At 36.0% G+C, this 19042-nt stretch overlaps 1 protein-coding gene across 6 annotated transcripts in view; it reads right to left on the bottom strand.

Annotated features, from left to right (window-relative positions):
* Mapk10 (mitogen-activated protein kinase 10) overlaps positions 1-19042 on the bottom strand; it is a 334304-nt gene that overhangs the window by 32463 nt on the left and 282799 nt on the right. The window lies entirely within an intron of this gene.

The following is a 19042-nucleotide window of genomic DNA, read 5'->3' as shown; positions in this document are numbered from 1 at the left end:
ATGTGACTAAATAAGGCAGCAAAACCCAAATCCTGAAAGTTCACTTCCGACACCTTTTGACTCAAGTTCACACCTCAGCCACTGGGGCCTTGCAACTTAATGACAAGGGCCAAGAAGTGCTGTGTCCTCCTCTCACTTACCCCATAAGGGAACAGCACTGAAACTCCCACACAAATAAGATCTTATTCCACCTCTTACACTGTTGGTGGGAATGTAAACTAGTACAACCACTCTGGAAAAAAATTTGGAGGCTACTTAAAAATCTAAACATTGTTCTACCATTTGATCCAGCAATACCACTCTTGGGGATATACCCAAAAGACTGACACAGGTTACTCCAGAGGCACTTGCACACCCATGTTTATTGCGGCACTATTCACAATAGCCAAGTTATGGAAACAGCCAAGATGCCCCACCACTGACGAATGGATTAAGAAAATGTGGTATCTATTCACAATGGAAGTTTATGCAGCCATGAAGAAGAACAAAATGTTATCATTCGCTGGTAAATGGATGGAATTGGAGAACATCATTCTGAGTGAGGTTAGCCTGGCCCAAAAGACCAAAAATCGTATGTTCTCCCTCATATGTGGACATTAGATCAAGGGCAAATACAACAAGGGGATTGAACTTTGAGCACATGATAAAAGCTTTAGCACACAAGGGAGGGGGTAAGGATAGGTAAGACACCTAAAAAATTAGTTAGCATTTGTTGCCCTTAACGCAGAGAAACTAAAGCAGATACCTTAAAAGCAACTGAGGCCAACAGGAAAAGGGGACCAGGAACTAGGGAAAAGGTGAGATAAAAAAGAATTAACCTAGAAAGTAACACACACGCACAGGAAATTAATGTGAGTCAACTGCCTGTATAGCTATCCTTATCTCAACCAGCAAAAACCCTTGTTCCTTCCTATTATGGCTTATACTCTCTCTACAACAAAATTAGAAATAAAGGCAAAGTAGTTTCTGCTGGGTATTGAGGGGGTAGGGGGGAGAGGGAGGGGGTGGAGTGGGTGGTAAGGGAGGGGGTAGGGACGGGGGGAGAAATGACCCAAGCCGTGTATGCACATATGAATAAAAAAAAAAAAGATCTTGTTCCAGTTTTAGAGCTTCTCTGAAGAAGAGTCTATAATCTCTCTTACTATAATGCAGTACTAATGTCCAATGTAAAGAAATATTTAAGAAACAGTTAATAGAGATTAATCTTTTATTTTTCTTGGCACATCATAAAATGCATTTATAAGCCACTGTGTGTCATATATTTAGATGACTTTTAATCTAAAAGGCAGAAAAAGCTGTCCACTGACTACAGAGCTAGGTCACCTTGCACCCACGAGGGGCTCCTGGACTAGTCCTCTCTGAGGAAAAGAAGTGACAGAGTCTTTGTCTGACTTTCAGTCATCATTACTCTTCTTACATGAAGTTCAGATACAGACTAGAACAAATTCTTCACAAACATATAAGTCTCTCAAGGAGGTTCTCAAACTCCCCAGCCTCTTGTTCCTAATATTTTGACTTGGGTGATTTATCATGGTGTCTAAGGTAGCTCTGACTTAGGCAAAGTGACATATAAAGGAAAAAATCTCTTGAGAAACACATTGCCATGAGGTAGAGAAGAAGGGCTAGAGGATCTACACCAGTGGGCATGGGATTGAGTGAAGGGAAAAGCTACAACATTTCTGGCACCAAGAGATGGGGAGCAGCTTCCATCCTTGTCCAACAGTCCAAGAGTTAATCAAGAAGAGTAACTCAGACCTATTAAGACAAAGATCTCTCAAAAATGACTACTGTAAAGAGAGCTTTGGATAAGATTTTCAGAGACACCCTCTGGCTTCTGGAAGAGGTTCTCTGGCACATCTAGTGTTGTAATGTCTCCTCTTAAGTTTCAGAATCTCTGGTGGCCAGAATGGTGATAAACACAAATTTGATTTCTGGCATGCTGGGGTAGCTCACATCCTGCAAAAACAGCTGGACATGAAAATAGAAGACTTTGTCCAGTTGTGGAGAGAAAAGTTAGCATAATAGTTGAGAGTTTGAAAAATAACTACTGATGGGCCTGCCATTCCTGTGATTCCTACTACAGATCAAAAGACTTTAAGGGTAACTTCCATTCATATGTGGCCAGCTGAGTCGCACTACCCAGAAGCAGCAGAGAAAAAGTTGTCCTATCTCTGTCCTACCCCATGACATTAGGAGAACACACAAAGGCTGACCACACAGAGGTACAGACACTTGGTGGTGAGGCACTGCTCACAAAACCTGATTGGGATAGGACCTTCTACTTCAACTTATAGAAACATTACGATATAATGGATGAGTGGATGAGCAAAATGAAGTTATTTTTGAAAATCTGTGAAGCTATCATCTACGAAAGCTAATGCAAAACCATCCATTGGTTTGTCCAGATGCCAAGTGATGGGTTTCCTGCTGTGCATCTTCCTAAGCATATGCTGTGGTCAGGCTGCTGTCCATGTGTCTGTATCCAGGATTCCTGCAGTACAGTGTGCACAAGCTTTCAGGGCTCCCAGAGCTTTGATTTTGTTGGCATCTCTTTCTTCTAATAATAAGATCCTATGAGATTGGCTTCACCAGGCAGTAGATTTTTCCATTCAAGTTTAAAAATTAAACATGGCTCAAGAGTACAATTCCTGGCAAAGTTCAGAAATGCTATTTTTTGCTTGTAACAGAGCTATTTTGAGGAGGTTTTTCTTGGAGCCTCAGCATACAGCTGTTACTGATGCATGAAGCATGAAGTACATAGACTCTAACCACACACTACAAAGAAAGAAACACAGTGCTGAGCCCAAGATTCTTCCTTTCAATAAATCAAGAGAGGTATTTTAAACACACTTGTGTTTACAGTTATTGTTTAAATGAGCTACATATTCAGATTTGAGTTTGGGGTTTTCTTGTTAGTTTTGCTTTTTTACTGAAGACAGAAGGCAAATGCCACCTATACTGGAAAGATTCATTCACATAAAGATGTCTTCTATATGACAATATAAAAGAGTAATTGACCAGTGATCCAAGAGAGCAATATCATCTCACACACAAGTGCACACGTACTTATGTGCTTGGGTAACGCTGTTAGCATGTGATGGACCATAACACTCCCTGCCTCCATCTGCTAAACAAAAGTTGGTGTGTGATTATTATTCTCTTTTTGTACCCTATCAAAGGTTTCATTTTCTTGGTAACAATCTAACTGAAAATGAAATAAGGAATGAGTATAAAGAGAAATGCATAGTGTGTAAAGAGTTATTTGGACTTGTGACTTTGAAAATTCTTCAAGAGATGGATGATTGCTTTTGTATTATTTTTAGACTTTCGAATTTTACTTCCTTGGTTTAAAATTTTTACAGAAATTGAACCATAGACTCATGTAGATAACATAACAATATAGATTATATATATTATATTGATGATACCATACTATATATTCAAATTGTTTCAATTAAATGAAATAAACATATGAACAAATATATGGTCACTGTGAGTTAATAAGTATTATACTTTATTTATTTTCTTTACTCATTTATTCATGTTTGCATACATTGCTTGGGTCATTTCTCCCCCCTGCCCCCTGCCCCCGTCCCCTCCTTTTACTCCCACCCCCTCACTTCCAAGCAGAACCTATTCTGCCCTCATCTCCAATTTTGTTAAAAAGAAGACATAAGCAATAATAAGAAAAACAAAGCATTTTTGCTAGTTGGGATAAGGATAGCTATACAGAGAGATTCCTAGCATTGCTTCCACACACAAGTGTGTTACAATCCGAACTGATTCATCTCTACCTGACCTCTTCACTAGTTCCTGGTCACCTTCCCATAGTGACCTCTGTAATTTTAAGGTTACTGTATTAGCTCCTCTACAGTGGGCACATCAAACACTTTTAAGTTTTGGGTTTCCTACCTTTCCCTATTCCTCCTGTATGTGTCCTCCCCTTAGCATGTGACTCATGTTACAATTCATTCATTCAATAAATGTCTTGGGTACCTCGCATGCATCACTCTATATTAGAAACTGATATTTCAAAATTGGAAAATTTGATTAATGAACTTAATGTGCTCAGTTTCTTGGAGTAAGATTGATGCAAAGCAGATAATTGTGCACAACATGTAAGTGGTAGAAATACGTATATGGTACATGGGAGCAGGTGGAGGAATCCTAGCAAACCTGAATTTGACTTCCTGGAGTAGATGACACCTATTGCTGAGCAAAAGTTGCGTAGAGGGTTGTAAAGATAAAAAAAGGAGAAAAAAATAACTCCAGGCCATGTAAGCATATCATGAGCAAATTACAGAGACTAGGAGCCTAGGACACAGAGTGGTGGTGGTGGTGGTGGTGGTGGTGGAATATGTATATTCTTCTGTTTGTGTGCATGTATAAACTAAGATAACTAAAAGAGCTTTATAATTATATACATATATACACATAATGTAGATGCATGTGTACATACTTATATATATATGAAACACATGTGGTCCAAAGTGACAAGAGATAAGAGTTGTGCTTGAGAATGCAAGTGGGTCAGCTGAAGACGGTCTTAGGTATCCTGATAAGGAACAAAGACTTCTGAAAAGGAGAAAACACTGATGGATGGCCAAGTCTTCAGATGAATTGAAGAAAGACGAAAGGAAGCAGAATGATGTATGATGGAAAAAGTAATATTAAAAGGCTTGACTGCAGTAGGGAAAATGCAATGGACAGAAGATAAGGTTCGAGAATATTTCATAAATTATTATAAATAGGTTTTTGATTGAGCACATGCAATGAGAATGACTCCCTTATTTTTAAACTGAGTGGCTGGGAAGATGATGGTATTGGTGGAACCATGCACAGAAATAGAGAACACACAGAATAAAATGAGATTGGTAGAGGGATGGACCTAAGTACTATGTGAGCAGAGATGTGAGTTCAGGCAAATGCTGCTGGAGGAGGTACTTTACATAGGAGGACAGCAGTATGAAACAGCACCTAAAATACTGGACAATACAAAAGAAATATCTTCAATATAAACATAGATACTGTATATGACTAAAAGAAAAAAGAACTAGAACACAGGTGATACAAGGAAAAAATCACGTAACTATAATGGATTCAGATATCCTTCCTATCTCAACTATCTTTGAGAGGCTGAGATCTTTCAGAAATTGCTTTTTTCCTAAGAAACAATATATTCTAGGCACTTTATATAGGCCCCCATAATCCTAAGAGCCAGAAAAGTGAAATTCAAAGAATTTTTTAAAAAATAAACTTTAAAAATCACATGACTAATTAATGATAGAATTTTTCTTATAACCCAAATAGAATGAGTAATCTGGAGCAAATGCTAATAATGTTAACTCTAAAATAAAGTATAATAAAACAATATTAAGAATGAACATATTTGTAAAGCAAAAAATAGAAACAAAGGCAACCTGGTAACCACATTCTCCACTTTATCCAAAAGAATCACACTTATCCCTCACTGCTCTTTTAGTTGTGAGTAGCTTTCCCCCTTCATCCTCTTAAGGCTTGTGAATCAGAGGATAACTACAGATTGCCTGGATAATGGGGCTGTGATGTGGCCTGTTAGAGTTCTAAGGTTTCTAAGTTTGCAGAATTTGAAGACAGAGGGAAAAAAAACCTCTACATTGCAATGTTTTTCTACCACTGGGGTTTTAATCATTTTGTACTCTTCACTTCTCCAAGATGTCAGATCAGAATTTCCTTGCATTTTCTCCAATTCTAAGAATATAAGCTTCGGCTATAAATATGGCTCTTGGAAGACAGTACACAGAAGACCATAATTCTACAAAAAAATTCGATTTAAGTAATATGGATTCAGCTGTCATTCTATGGAGTTCTTGCCATGGGGAATAATTTCTTACTTAAAATATCTCTTTAACAAATACCTATTCATTCCCTAATTCATTTCCCACAAACCAAAAGTGCTCTTTCTTATGACCTAATTTTATATCATATATTTAAGTAATACTTCTTCATTGAGCTAAATGTGTTAATTTATTATAGCCTTCATCTTCAAAATAATCCTTTCATGGGGCCAGGCACAGTGAGTCATGCCTACAATCCCAGCCACTTCAGAGGCAGAGATCAGGAAGCCCATGGTTTGAGGCCATCCCACGCAAAAAGTTTGCAAGACCCAATCTCAATATATAAGCAGGGCTCTGTGGCTCACATCTATAATCCTAGCTATACAGGAAGTTGATGTAGGATGATTTCAGTCTAGAGACTGGTTGCAGGCCAAAAAAAAGAAAAAAAGAACCAGAAGACCTTATCTGAAAAATAACTAAAGCAGATAGGACTGTGGGGCATAGCTCAAGTGGTAGATCAACTGACCTTGAGTTCAAACCCCAGTATAAAAAATAACAAAAAAAAACCCATCTTTTTTTCAACAGTCTCAGGACAATTTGGAAACTCAGAGAACAAAAGTGATTTTTCCATTATTACAGAGTTAATTAGTGACAAATATGGAGACAAAATTTATAGTTTCTTATAGGAAAAATGGAAAAAGAATTCTTAAGAGTTGCAGAAATATTAAATTGAGTAATTCAATGCCTACAATATATTTTCATCAAAGACAAAATGGAGCCTGTGACTGATCTCTGTTCCAATTTTCTGTCAGTACCCACATGTAACTATATCTGGTAAATCTAAGCCAATGCTTAGAGTTTTAATGCTTTCTGTCAAAGCATTGTGGACATCAACACCTCTGTACACATGAATTTCAAAAGAGATGAGAACCAGATAGGAGAAATCTGAGTTGTTCAAAATGATTCCCTGGATCCTTGAAGAGACATTTTGTCTATGCCAGATATATTTTATGTTTTTCTGAATTTAATGTTTTTTTGATTCTGTGCCTATGACTAGGTTCCTCAATTGTTAAAAAAAATTAATGAATGGAATCTCTAAACATTTTCACTTCCTGATTAGAAAAACAAAAATTTAATAGAATCACTCCTATGTCACCCTAAACTTTTACATTTTCTTTTTTTCTTGCCTTTAACATGTAATTTCTTTTTTTTTCTTTTTTTGCTAAAATTTATACTCTTGGCAACGCCAATAGAAGATTTGTCCCTTAAGTGGGACTTTCCTAGACAAAACAGTCTTCCAATGCTATAGTAAGTTGCTAATACTTCACATACACAAGCATCAACAAAAGGCAACAAGAAACATGAAAAATAAAAATGTCATAATGCCATTAAAAGAACAATAATCTTTGTCATTAAAAGAACAGTAATCTGTAGCTGATTGCAAAGAAATGGATACAAGAAGTTTAATAGAGAGAATGAAACTATTTGTGAAAAATCAAACACAAATCCTAAAGCTATGATGAATAAAAAGAAAATGTGATGGACAGCATCAATAGCAGAACTGAACAAACAGAAGACCCTGTGAATCCAGACAGGTTATCTGAACATATATCACTAGAGGAAAAAAAGTAAAAGAATAAAAGGGAATGAAGGAAGTCTATGGGATTCCTGTGACAATACCAAAATAGAAAATTTTCATGTCAAAGACGCTCAAGAAATAGAGAAAGACAAAAGGATAATATTTAAAAAATTCATCACAAAGTACTTTCCAAACCACTGAAAAGACATAAATATCCAGATACAGGAAGGCCAAAGGTCTCTAATCATATCAAATCCAACAAGACTACACTAAGACATAGTAAAATCAAATTATCAAAAATCAAAGACAGAGGATCTGAGAGCAACATGAAAAAAGAAGCAAATTTCAAAACAAGAGTTCCAATAAGTCTAGCAATAGACTTCTCAACAGAAACCTTACAAACCAGGAGAAGGATGGGATGATTTATGCAAAGCGCTGAAAGAAGTTTATAAACCTGCCAAACAAGAATACTACACCTGACAAACCTGTTATTCAGAAACAGAAGACAGAGAAATACTTTCCCAGGTAAATAAGTCATGGTGATTCATCACTGACTGTCTTACAAGAAGTGCTGGGCCAGGTATGGTGGTTCATGCCTGCAATCTCACTACTCAGGAGACAGAGATCAGGAGGATTGTAGTTTGGGGTCATCCCAAGCAAAAAGTTAGCAAGACCCTACCTTAGCAAACAAGCCAAGTATGATGGCACACACCTGCAGTACCACCTACATGGGCAGTATAAGTATATAGGAGGATCAAAATTCAGACAGCCTGAGGCAAAAAGTGTGAGCTCATATCCAAAATGATTGCTAAAGGAAAGAAAAGGAGGGGCATGGCTCCAGTGGTAAAGCACCAACTTAGCAAGCTTAAGACCCTGTGTTCAAAACCTAAGTACTGCAGAAAAGAAAAAAATAAAGAAATGCTAAAAATAAAAGTTTTTACAGCTAGAACAGAAGGTGTTAATTAGCAACATGAAAACATGTAAAAGTAAACATATAGTCAAATTCAGAATACTTGAATATTGTGATGGTGGTATTTATAGATCAATCATAATATGAGATTTAAAGGCAAAATTATTAAAGATATAATAACTACAATAATTTAGAAAGGGATAAACAACATAAAATGTAAATTGTCACATCAAGAATCTTAAGTGTGGGGAGCTGGAGTAAGAAAGTACAGTTTCTTAATGTAAACAAAGTTAAGTTAATGTTAAAGTAACTGGTTATAACTATAAGAATTTTTTATAAGCCTCATGGTAACCACAAAGCAACAAACAAAAACAAATAAACAAATAAATAAACAAAAGATAAAAAGTAAAATTCAAAGTATACCACTAGAGAAAAATCACTTAACAACAAAGGAAAACAGAAAAAAGAAAGGAACTACAGAACAACCAAAAAGCAATAAACAAAATGGCCATGGTGAGACCTTATCCAGCTAGCAATAGTTACCTTGAGTAAAAATGGATTAAATTCTCCATCAAAAAACATAGACTGGCTGAATGTATGTAAACAAAGCCCAACTATATGCTGCTTGCAAGAGACTCGCTTCACCTATAAGAACCCACAACTCAAAGTGAAGTATGGAAAAGATATTCCTTGAAAATTGAAACCAAAGAGAACAGGAGTAGCGACATATGTGTCAGGTAATAGGCTTCAAGTCAAAAACTGTGAAATAAGACTAAAAAGTCATTATATAGTGAGAATGGGTTCAATTCATCATACAATAATTTTAAATATATATGCACCCAACTTTGAAACAACTAAATACAAAAAGGAAATATTAATGAACCTAAGGGCAGAAAGAGACTATAACAATACCAGTAAAGGACTTCAGCCTTCTACCTTCAGTGATAAACAGTAATCCAGACAGAAAATCAATAAGGAAACATTTTATTTAAGTTACACTTCAGAAGTGGACCTATCAGAAGTATTCAGAACATTCTCCCCAACAACTGCATATACACATTTTTCTTAAGTGCACATGAAGAATTTTCAGGATAGATTTTATGTTAGGCCACAAAACAATTCTTCACAAATTTCTGACCACAATGGCATGAAACTAGAAATAATTACCAGGAGGAATTTCAGAAAATAAACAAACACCTGGAAATGTACTTACAGGTTCCCAAATAAGCAATAAATCAATAAAGAAATTGAAAGGAAAATGAAAAAAATCTTGAGACAAGCAAAAATGCAAACATCCCCAAATTTAGGGGGTGTAGGGAGAGCAGTTAAAAGAGGAAAATTTGTGGCAGTAAAGATTCCAAATAAACAATGTTATACCATAAGGAACTAGAAAAAGAAGAACAAAATTGCCCAAAGTTAGAAAAAGAAAGTAACTAAAAAAGAACAGAGTAAAAATGAATGATGAGAAAAACATCAAAAATCAATGAAAGCAAGATTTTATTTTTTGAAAACAAAATTGGCCAATCTTTTGCTAGACTAAGAGGGAAAGAGAGAAGATATGAATAAGTAAGACCAGAACAGAAAGAGGAGACATCACATCTGATACCACAGAAATATAAATGACCCTAAGCAAATACTCTGTACAATTACATGCAAACAGATTGAATATCCTCTAAGAAATGAATAGATCCTAGACAACTACGCCCTATCAAGAAGTCATCATACTAGCTGATTTCAAAATATGCTACAAAGCAACAATAACAAAAACTACATGATCCTGACATAGAAGTAGACACAGAGGACCAATGGATCACCACAGAGAGCCCAGAAATTAATCTACACATTTACAGCCAACAAGTGTATGAAAAAATTCTCAATATCACTAATCATCAGAGAAACACAATTAAAATGATAATAATACTGGGCCAGGTGGCATATACCTGTGATCCTAGAACTTGAGAGGCTGAGGCAGGAGAATTATGAGTTCAAGGTCAGCCTGGACCAGATAACAAGAACCTGACTCAAATAAACAAAAAAATAAATAAAAACCACTGCACATCTGTTAAGAATGGCCATTGTCAAATACAAAAAGATAAGTCTTGGAGAAAATATGGAGAAAAGCAAACCCTAGAGAGCAGTGGACATGGCCAAATTAAAGTATGATATATCTGATAAATTGTAAGAACCTTTATAAATGCCACAATGTACCCCCATCCAGCACAACATTTATAAAAATAGCAAACAATAGCACACTGTTGGAAATATAAATTAAAATAACCATTATGGATAACAGAACCGGTTCCTCAAAAAATTAAAAGTAGAACTACCATATGATCCAGCAATCCTATTTTTGGGTACATAGCAACAAGGAAACTGAATTAGTATATCTAATTCAGACATCTGCCCTCCCTTGCTTACTTCAGCACTATTTACAAAAGCCAAAATATGGAATGAATCTAAGTGTGCATCAATAGATAATGAAACACATGGTGTACATACACAATGGAGTATTGTTAAGCCTTAACAATAAAAGAAGGAAATTCTGTCATTTCCAGCAACATGTGTGAATCTGGAGGATATTAGATTAAGGAGTAAGTCAGGCACAGAAAAACAAATATAGCACAATCTCACTTATGTGTGGAGTGTGAAATAGTTGAAATCATAGAAGTAGAGAGTAGAGCTCAATGTAAGGGAGATGTTGGTCAAAGGATACAAAATGTCAGTAAGATAGAAGGAGTAAGTTAAAGAGATCTACTGTCAGCATATTGACTGGAGTTAATAACAATATGTTGTATTCTTGAAAAAAATCAGAAAATACAGTTTAAGTGTTCTCACCACAAAAAAATGATAAGTATGTGAGGTAATGCATATGTTTATTAGCTCTACTTAGCCATTTCATGATATATACATATTTCACAACATGTGCATAATAAATATATATGATTTTTATTTATTTTTAAAAATCTGATGAGTGATATTACTCCACTGGAGTGGGGATAATGAAATCCATCTCTGGGATCTAATATGATTAATTCATCTTTCCTAAATTATCTTACATTGAGCACTAAAAGCAAGGTCTGAGAAGGAGATTCATGTGCAATGATAATTGCAGAAGTTCTCTTAGGGACAACCTGGAAGGGAGAAAGAGGACAGTCAGGGAAGCTCAAATAGGAGGACAGTTAGTGTCTTTAACAAGAAGGTCTTGTGCGGACGTCATTCAGGGCTATGTGACAGAATGAATAGGTGGTAAGAAGGGAAGGCCACAATGTGAATATTTCCTTTGAGATTATTTTGTTGCTGTTGGAAGAGAGGGGTGCTGAAGAATTGAGAAGCTTGTCAATGTGGATGTGAGGCGGACTGAGGGAGTAGTGTTGAGGAACTCCTGGGATCTTTGATCATCTTGATCATCTTGATCATCATGATCATCTTGAGGGAAAGTGGTGCCATCACTTGAGAGGAGGTGGGGATTCTCTGTGGACAGGAGATGTGTCCTGTTCAATATTCACCATATTAATTCTGATATGTTAATATAAATTCCAGTGACTGTTAGATTATAGGTCTGGATCTCAGGACAGCTATGTGGGACAACAAATAGTTTGAGTCATTTATGTTACTCAAAATTAAGACTGTAGTGGATGATTCCTAGGATGAAAAGAAATTAGGGTTAAAAGGTGAAAACTCCTGGAATACATAATTCTGAGGGGAAAAAAAAAACATCTTACATCCAATAGTGCAGGCTGGACAGAGTGCTGTCACCACTGAAACCAAAGGGAAGAGGTGTCATGACGGAGAGGTGTCAGAAATGTGCAGATCATGGGGTGCCAATTTTCTTTGAACATGGCACCTTAGGAGGCCACTGGTATTTTCAGGGAAAACAGTTTCAAGGTTTGAGAAGTGAAGTAGAATATTTATGATTAAACAAGGACCAATTTTTTGCAGGGATTTGGCTATAAAGATAGAAGACACTTCCATTGCTAAAGGAAGAAATATAATTTTAAAAAGCTGGGTTTGATTCTTTATTCTTTCAGCATGTTTTTTTCTTATTGAGCACCAGAAAAACTAAAAAATAGGACATACACAGGGGAAGAAGAGGTCTACATGCAGAAAAGAAAGACTGCAAGCATGTTTTTTCTGGACTTTGCGTAACTGACTGCATCACAGCATTATCATTTTTCTTCTCAGCACCTTCATCATCCTAGTACCATTTTTACAAAGTTGATTCTTCAGTATTATCTCATTTAGCCCTTATGACAACACTCATCTTCTAGATATGTAACTGAAACACAAAGAGATTAAAAAATCTATCAATAAGTGTAGGTAGCAATATTTAAATCTGAATCAATCTGAATATGAAATCCATGGGATCTATTTGCCTCTTTCCACCCAAATATTTGGCTTGTAATATTGTTCCTTCTAACTTAACTTCTTGAAATAAATGTAAAAAAGAGATTTATTAGGCAAAAAATAAAAATATAACAGTAGGGGAAGGTTAATCCTAGCTCTAGCTAGAAGAACCCTCAAATGCTATCAATTAGTATTAGAGATTAAATTTCCATGTCTACTTAATACAGACTTTGGGGTGTGTGTTGCATTGTGATGCTGCCATCTGGTGGTTGGAAAAAAGAGGACACATTAAGTAAGAAGTGCTTGAGTGTGAATTAATTAACAAAGGCATTCTCAGCCAGGGCAGCATATTGAAATCATGTGAGAATTTTAAAATTTTGATGCTTTAATACCAACCCAGACATTCATATTGAGTTGTTTTGGGGTGAGACCTGGGAATTAGAATTTTTTTAAACTCACCAGATAATTATAATATAGAGTCGATATTAACACAATGCTTTAACTACTTTAGCAGTAATAAAATCAAGTTTTGTCATTTTCCTAAGTATGCTGTGCTAGCATAGATGCAAGAGAAAACACTTGAGAGAAAGTGATATTTTCATAATCTTCAATGATACGTATTTCTTTGTAGAATAAAATGACTTCTGGGCATTGTAAAAACAGAACAAAGAGATTGGTGAATCTCATCAAAGTGAATAAGAAATTTGTTTCTCATAATCAAGGCTGTCAGCAACATCTGAACTTCTAGACTAAGTCACACTTTTCCTGAAAAGAACAATGGAAAGAGGACTGGACCCAGATCCCTGTGGATCCTGGTGCTCCTCAGTGTCTAAACTTGGGCAAGTCACTTAGTATGCATTAAAATTGTTTCATTGTTTTATTCAACAGCAAAATAATTCTAAATGTAGAGCAACTATCACACAAGGTAAATCAAGAAACCTCACTTGAGAGATTGCAATGTATGATACAAAACATTGTATCATAAAAGGTTACAGACAGAAAGCAGGATTATTGCATGGAGGCATCATCACACTAATTGACCAGGGAAACTTTTGAAAGCTAATAATGCAAATTTTAATTGTAATGTGAGCTGAGTCTAATTAGAAAGCTTAACTAATGCTTCAGTGGTTTGACAAAGAAGTTGAATTCAGATTTTCCAATTTTCCATTTTGTGCAGCAGCTTCAGAAATTAGGTAAAATATTTATTTGCTGTTACTATCAAAAAGTTTATATCTTAAAAGTGGAAATACTGCTTACTGTTCTATGGAAATTAATTTTTTCTATGGCTTCTTAACTGAAAAGGGTCAGTACTTGCACCACCAATCACACAGTGTCTAAGTCATAGATCTGCCTTTTTTCATTCATTTATTTCACACATACTTATTAACCAAAATGTTACCAGTCATCTTTGAATTCCATCTCCCTTAAGCCTCAGATCTAATTAGTACATTCATGTAGGTTATTACCCTTCTAAACATCCAAATCATCCTCCTGTGTCTCTTCTCAGGCCATCACTAGTTCTAACATTCTGTTACTACAGATCTACCCTCTTACCTTCTATCTGTCTTTTCTCTACTTCAGTTCCACTTTGCAGACAGAAAGACCTTTTAAAAATTCAGGTCTAATAATAATATTTTACTTGCTAGTGAATGACCTCCCTTCATTCTAGGATAGAGTACATGGTCCATAACAATACTTGGCAATTCCATTTTTATCTGGTCACTGGTTACCATCCCAAAATAATTCCTTACCTTTCTCCACTGAATTAACCCCAAAGATTTAAAATTCTTCCTTTTCATGACTCTGGGATTTATGTCTATGCTTGTCTTTTTTCACTTTGATAATTTCTGCTTTATCATTCAAGCTTCCATTTATCTGTTAGTTCCTCCAAGAAACCTTCTCTAACCCTTATTACTGAACTGAGTTTTTCTATGTGAGTCCATGAAATCATAAGCTTAAAATCTGGACTACTTATTACTCAACATTTATTTGTTTTTCTTCTCAATATACTATGGGACAAGTAATTGAGGGCAAAGAGTATGTCTTTGTTCACTAGTGTCAGACACTATATGTAATATATAGTAGAGATTCAACAAGTGTCAACAAATAAATGAATAACTGTGCTTAAAATGTATACATACAATCTTGAAAAAATCATCAGTTAAAGAGATGGAATAGTTTTTTCTACATTTGAGAAGAGTCAGGGTAACAAAGGAGAGACTATATTCTGAAAAGAGAAAGAGGAAGAGCATTAGGAACCATGAAAGAGGAACAGGACAGCTGAACTTAGAGAAGCAGAAAGCCAATAGAATAAAATAGAAAACCATCTGCAGCTCCAACCCTATCTCCTCCTGAGGGAAAAGCCAAGGTTATCACCACAAAGTAAGCTAAGGTGGCCTTAGTAACAGGCTGTCAGACATAGTTACAGGATAAGCTCATACTTCACCATGCCTTAAATCCAGTGTGGGGATTTGGTGCAAAAGTGACATCCTGCATGACAGGTTAGCACCAAAGAAAGACTTTTTTGTGGACATGAAAATAAGGAATAATCATAGCTCAGGGAGACTTGGGACACCCTACCACAGTATCTGGGTGGTAGACAGGAAGAGAAGTGATGTGGACAACAGTGAGAAACTGCAATTCAATCCTGACACTAGACAGCCCTGTCTGTCCTTTGAAAGTACATGAACTGAAAGATCACTGATGATTAAAACTCACAACCAATGACTGGGTCTCAGGTGCAAAACTCTCAGTGCAAAAACATAAGAAACATTAAAAAACACGGCAACACGACTCCTCCAACAGTCAGCAACTCCACAAAAATGGACTCTAATAAAAGTGAAGTGGATGAAATCCCAGACAAAGATTGAAAAGAATGATTGTAAGAATGACCAAGAATATTAAGGCTGAATGAATTCAAAGAAAATGCAAATAAAAAGCTGAATGAAATAAGGGAGATAAACCAGAACATGAAAAAGGAATTCAATAAAGATATAGAAATTCTGAACAAAAATCAAGTTGAAGTTCTGGAAAAGAAAACTAAATAAGTCAAATAAAACTCAATTGAAAGTCTAGCCTAAAAGCCTGTAGATAGCTTTGAGGAGTAGGATAAGCCTGGTCACCACGAAGTCCATAAAGTCTATAGTTTTCCTACCTCTCCTATATGTTTGGAGAGTAGGAACTTTTCATCCCTACACTCCAGTCTCAGTGGATGGGAGAGGTACTAGAGACTGAGTTCAATCATGCAAACTTGCTTTGTGAAATCACAGGCTGTATAACAAAACCTCAGAAAACATTGGGAAACACTGAGGCTTGGAGAGATTCCCAGTTGGGACCACATCAGTGTGCTAGGAGTGTGAGGGCATGGGGGCTCTGTGTCTCTTCCTCACCCTATTTCTTATTATTTTCATCCCTTGCATTTGGCTTTTCCTGAGCTATCCTTAATAACAAAAATTGCAATTGTAAGTATTGCTCTTTCCTTGGCTTTGGGAATCATCCTAGCAAATTATCAAGTATGAAGGAGTAAATGCATAGGAACTTCCAAATGTGTAGTCAGATGGGCAGAAATACAGGTGGCCTCAGGACACCTGGGTCTGAGAGCTGACATTTGAAGTAGGGGTGGGCATGTGTTAACCCAGGGAGGGTTAGACTTGAGTTGAGTTGTAAAATGCCAGCTGATGTCAGAGAATTACTGCTGGGATGGGATTGCTTTAGCCATTTGTACTTATTTGGAGAACTGTCTGATTAGCTTACTCATTTATTAATTGGGTTATTTGTACTTTTGATGTTTAAATTTTAGAGCTCATTATATATTAATCTTTTATCAAGTGGGAGGGGGACAATGAAAGGTGATGATAATGGGGGGATGATTATGATTGAAGTATTTTATATGTATGTATGAAAATAGAATAATGAATCCTATTAAATATTGGTTAAAGGGGAGGAGGCAAGAAAGAGCAATAGAGGGGAGTGAATTTGATCAAAGTACATTATATGTATGTATTGAAATATCACAATGAAACCCCTTTGTACAATTAATGTACACTAATAAGAAATAAATAAAATTTTTTTAAAAAGTCTAGTCAATACACTAGATCAAATTGAAGACAAAATATTTGGGATTGAAGATAAGGTAGATGAATTAGAGCATTCAGATAAAGACACAAAAATTTAAAAAGTATGAACCAGAAAATTCCAGACTCCTGAGACACCTTTAAGAGACAAAAACTATAAATCATGGGTAGAGAAGAAGATGTGCCAGCTAAAGACATACAAAACATATTGAGTAAGATAATAGCAGAAAATGTTCCAAATCTTTAGAAAGAGACAGCTATCCAGGTACCAGAGGCATTTATGACACCAAACAGAAAAGATCATCCCCATACCAGTAAGTATACAGAACAAGGAAAGAATATTAAAAGTTACAAGAGAAAAGCACCATGTCACAAATAAAGGAAAACCCATTAGAATAACAGGAAATTTTTCAATAGAGACTAAAGACAGGAGGGCATGGGATGATACCAATCTACATTGCTACATCTAGCAAAGCTACCTCTCATAGTTGAAGGAGAAATAAAACACATTCCATGATTAAAAAAAAAAAAGAATTCATGAGCACCAAGTCAGCAGTGCAGAAGATAGTGGAAGGAATCCTACATACACAACAAAAACATAAACATAACCCTGAAAATAAGAAAAAGAATAAATCTCACTAGATGAGTAGATAAGCAAATGAGAATTAAGAAAGAACCAAGCACTTCAAAAACAGCATAGTGACATGAAATACTACATGCATTTCAGTAATAACACTGAATGTTAATGGTCTCAATTCCTCCATCAAAAGACACAGATTGGTAAGCTGGATTAAAAAGCAGGACCTAACTATTTGATGCCTACATACATGTATCTCACTGGCAAAAAGAACTCAGGCTTAAAGTGAAAAGATGGAAAAAAAAAAAGCAAAATGGAGGCTAAAAGCAAGCAGAAGTAGCTGTAATATCTGACAAAGCAGAGCAGACTTCAAAACTAGCCAGAAGAGACAAATAAGAAAACTTTATATTGATGAAGGGAACAATCCACAAGATAACAATTATAAACATACATGCACCAAATGTCAGCACGCTCAACTTCATAAAATAAACACTACTGGACATAAAACCACAGAGAGATCCTAACACAATAATAGTGGGTGTCTTCAATACCCCACTTTTCCAATTAGGTCACCAGACCAAAAATATCAACAAAGAAACATCAGAATTAAATGGCACTAAAGGTCAAATGGACTTAACAGACATCTACAAAATATTCCACCAAACTTTTGCAGCATATACATCCTCAGAAGCTGACAGACATTTCTCCAAATAGATATTTTACAACATAAAAAAATTTTAACTAATATAAGAAAATTGAAAGAACTTTCTGCACTTTATCAGACCATAAAGGAATAAAACCAGAGATCAACTGTAAAAGAAAATACTCAAATACATGAAGGTTGAACAATACACATTTCAATGATTGAAGAAATCAAAGTGGAAATAGAAATAATCTGAGAATCAAGTGAAAATGAAAACACAACTTACCAAAATCTTTGAGGCACAACAAACACAATGTTAAGAGAACAGTTTATAGATATAACAAATCTATAAGATCTCAGATAAATAACCTAAAGATGTACCTCAGGCTCTTAGAAAAATAGAAATCAGTCAAACCCCAAAATAGTAGACAGAAATAACAAAGATCATGGCAGAAATTAATGAAATGTAGTCTAAAAGAACAATACAAATAATCCATAAAACAAAGAGGTGGTTCTTTGAAAAGATAAACAAGATTGACAAACCCTTAGCCAAACAACCCAGAGAAATAGGCAGAAGTTCCCAATTACTAAAATTAGAGGTGAAATGGGAGATACTACAACAAATAGCAATGAAATCCTAAGACTCATGAAGGAATACTTTGAAATTTTACATTCCAATAAACTGGAAAACCTAAACAAAATGGATAAATTTCAAGATACATAAGACAGAGGGATCCAAGAAGGTCACTGGAACACTGCCACAGACCTTCTGACCTCCGTGATCCAGGGACTTTGATAGGAAGCTGGAGACTTGCTTGAATGAGGTAAAACACCAGGGAGAGCTGAAACATCAGCACTCAGAACCCCTAACTCCTAGGAGGCCTCTCCACCCCACCATACGCTAAAAGAATAGCAGGCACTGCACTCCAAGCCCCACCCCATAGGCCCGCAGAGCCCCAACTGATCTCTGATCCTCCGGCCCTGCTCCTTTGCCCCACCAGGGCTGTGCTACCCCAAACTCCCACCCCTTAGACCCACAGGATCTCCGTGGATGAGCCCTTAAGGCCAGGGATCCACAGACACCTATGATTTCTGCCAGC

The sequence above is a fragment of the Castor canadensis genome, chromosome 9 (assembly GCF_047511655.1).
Source record: "Castor canadensis chromosome 9, mCasCan1.hap1v2, whole genome shotgun sequence".
Classification (NCBI taxonomy): Eukaryota; Metazoa; Chordata; class Mammalia; order Rodentia; family Castoridae; genus Castor; species Castor canadensis.
The sequence above is the reverse complement of the archived record's forward strand: the minus strand, read 5'-3'. Positions and strand labels throughout refer to the sequence as shown.